The sequence below is a fragment of the Apis dorsata genome, unplaced genomic scaffold, assembly GCF_000469605.1.
Source record: "Apis dorsata unplaced genomic scaffold, Apis dorsata 1.3 scaffold_70, whole genome shotgun sequence".
Classification (NCBI taxonomy): Eukaryota; Metazoa; Arthropoda; class Insecta; order Hymenoptera; family Apidae; genus Apis; species Apis dorsata.
This window is the reverse complement of record NW_006263368.1, coordinates 310266-313773: the sequence shown is the minus strand read 5'-3', so window position 1 is coordinate 313773 and position 3508 is coordinate 310266. Positions and strand designations below refer to the sequence as shown.

Genomic DNA, 3508 nt, shown 5'->3' with positions numbered 1-3508 from the left:
ATATATATATATATATATTAGCTCATCTCATAAGTATTTACACACACGATTTTTCTCACAACACGAGTTTCTTATTATTACAATGACGAACGTTTCAATTGTTAATCGAATTCACAATTTTTAATCGAATTTTCTATTTATCTTTCATAAAGTTTCCAAGAAACATCGTTACTTATGGGATGATCTCGTTAAATGACGTAATATTTGCAATCACCGTTGCATCGATTCTCGCGTTCAACACAGCGTCACCTCCAACGAGTTCGTCGCGAAAGGTCTTTCAGCCATGCCGGGATCAACGTGCAGCCCCCTGTAGTTTCCAGTGTTTATGCGCGCGGATCTTTTATTTTTTCCTTGTATGTGCTAAACGAATCGAGAAACGCGTGTCTCTCCGTCCTGTCGACGTTTACGCGTTCAATGCAAAGTGGTAAACGTGGCGTTATTGGGATTCTAAGAAAGAGAGAGAAAAAGAAAATGTACCGAGATCGATTCTTATCATCCCCTCTTCTGAATTATTGATAATACGATGTCGTTCCGATTTGTCATCAAATCGACATTGTACGATTCGATATTTTTATATTTCCGATAGCAATATCGTTTCTTCATTGTACATTTAAAACAAAAAATATGTATAAATTGCGTAAAACAATTTAAAATATAAAGAGCCATTCGAATCGTACACTCGAGTCGTATGAAATCGTAACAACGTCGAACGATATTTAAATAGCAGCGAGATATTGCAATGCGTTCAGATTTCAGTATCGAATCTTGCATAATTAATAGACTGCGGATTTTTATAATGTACAGAAATTATGCTCGCATTACGATCTATAAATCGCATGGAATTTTTGTGTAAAAAGGAAAATTTGATCGTAAAAATTTACTCGAAAAAGAGTAGAGAAAATATCTATTTTTTTTAATTCATTTCTATATCATTGTCGAAAAGGCTCAATGTTTCTGAATATTTGTCTTAATTTCAACGATCTTGATTCAATTGAATGAATTAAACGATAGACATTATTCGCTTCCAAAAGAATATCCGCCATAACGATTTCATTAAATAATATATAATTAGAGACTCTAAATTATTGTAAAAAGTAAGGATTAAAAACGAAACTTTGTTACGATTCGATTAAATAAAGGAATCGAACATCCATGAAAGTCCGCAGTCTAATTAGCCACTTAATTATCTGCTAATCGCGATTCCATTGATCCCTATGTTTCTCGAGATCTCGTATCCCAATTAGAAGACGAATGTAGCAATTATCGCCGATTACTGCGATTTATCGCGATCCACACACACATACACACACACGTGGATCGTCTTCTAGGGATCGCTGTATTGCTCGTTCAAAATCTCAAAGACGTCCTCCTTTGCTTGAACGTGTATCGTCGACGAAGGGGTTGAGGCGATCGCGGTTTCCGGTTAAAGGGGAAAAGCGAAAAAGCGGCGCGCGAGACGACTCGCGCGCGTTTAGTTTAGAGAACGAACGTAGCAATCGATATAAAAAAAAAAAAAAACTAGCGTGTACATAGAAAAGAAAAATAAGAGGAAGAGATTTTCAATGGAGAAAAGAAGAAAAAGAAAAAAAAAAAAGAAAGTCATATTCTATACGAGGCGTAGGGAGCAGAGTTATATATATAGCGGTAATTGGGAAGGGGGTGTAATTGTATAGGCTTTGCAACGAATGTGCGCAAGAGAGAGAGAGAGAGAGAGAGAGAGAGATGTGTATGTTATATATGCGTGAGATATTGTTTTAAATTCGGGTTCTCTCGAATTTCTCGAGTCTCAAGATTGCAGATTCGAATCGCGGCAAACGGATAGTTTAAGGGATATTCAGAAAAGGAAGGGAGCGAGAAGAGAAATTTTGCTTTATGGTTTTCTGGTAATTTGAAACTTTGAGAAAGAATGGGAAATTTTGATGGAGTAACACATTGGAAATGATACTTGAAAAGTATGATTAAAGAACGTAGATCAACAGAGAGATTTTGAAAGAGTTATTTTTGCAAAATCGATCGAAATGTTGATTGACAAGTCGATGATATATACTCACGATCTGTTTAAAGATTCCCGAAGAGGAAGAAGATTCGTTATTATAAATTTGCTTACGAAATAATTAATAATAATAAATAAATAAAGAGGCTCTGACGTCTGACGGAGGAACGAACTTCGAAAGTTCGAAACACTGCCCGTTCGTCTCGCGTTCGACGACATCCGATGCAACCCTCCAAATCTTCCTCATCTTCCACGAAGGAATCTTCACGAATTTTCGCGAGAAAAAATATTCTTCGACTTAAGAGCGTTGGCATGGGTCTCGAAAGAGGAAACTTATATTTTTCTAACGGAGAAAAGAGAGAGAGAGAGAGAGAGAGAGCAATAATGGAAAGAATCGAATCGAAGAGAGAGAACGGTTTATTTTTTCACGGGTTTGAAACTATCGTTTGTCGCGGTTGAAAGCACACACGGGGGCCGGGAATCATCGAAGAATGGAAGCGTCCTCCTTGCAACGAGGACGATTACCGATCTCGACCATTTTTCCCGCGTCCGTTTTTCAAACAATCAGCGAGCATCGCACTCGTCGATGATTAAGACGGCCAGAAAGTTACTTAAAAAAATATATATATATAAATATATAACGTGTATACTTTACGCCTCTTGCCTTTTCTTCGTTCCTCGACCTCGGATGGCCGCCCAAAAGAAAAACAATTCACTTTTTTTTTGAGCGTTCATCCTCGGAACGCGCGAAAGCAAGACAGCATAAAAATGTACATCCATATACATAGAGGTATATATACACACGAGGTACACAGGTGTACGTTTCTTTTTTTTTTTTTTTTTTTTTTTTTTTTTTTTATCATTCACAGAATGATAATGATACGAAATGCTCGATACGATGATACGAGATGATCGATCGATACGAAACAGGTGGTTTTTCGACTCGGATTTCTCGTACTCATCGTCGCGTTTCCAAGAGATACGTTAATCCTTTGATATAATTATTGATATATATATATATATATAGTTGCGAATGTTATTCGTTCGTGGACGATTCATTGTTACTGTAGTTCTTCGAAACGATTTTGCAATTTGCTTTGCATTTATTAAATATTGATTCCTCGTATTAAGGTATATAGCATAGTACATAAGAAATTGCACGGAGAAGAGGAGAAAAGAATATTTTTAAGAAAGTGTTTGCATATTTTATTCGAAAGTATTAAATTAATATTCGACGATCGTTCTTGTTCGAGAATATTTATTATAAATTTTTTAGCAGAAAGGAGATTGTAATTGAAAGATTCGGGAGAAAGAAACGTGTCTATTTTATTTCCTCTGAATTCCTTTCAATTCTTTTTTTTTTTTTTTGAAAGAAAACAACGAATATCGCCGAAATCCAATTTTTCCAAAAGGAGAAAATCGTTTCTACGACTCGGTAACGATGGACGAATCACTAAACTTCAGTGTCTTCTAGCGCGTGAACCAGCTCACTCGGAATTGGACGAGCAGAATCTT

General features: G+C 36.3%; 1 protein-coding gene and 1 long non-coding RNA gene across 2 annotated transcripts in view; one reads left to right on the top strand and one right to left on the bottom strand.

Moving 5' to 3' along the window:
- Positions 1 to 3508, top strand: part of LOC102673503 (xaa-Pro aminopeptidase 1-like) — a 45302-nt gene that overhangs the window by 669 nt on the left and 41125 nt on the right. The window lies entirely within an intron of this gene.
- Positions 1 to 3508, bottom strand: part of LOC116186885 — a 17984-nt gene that overhangs the window by 1084 nt on the left and 13392 nt on the right. The window lies entirely within an intron of this gene.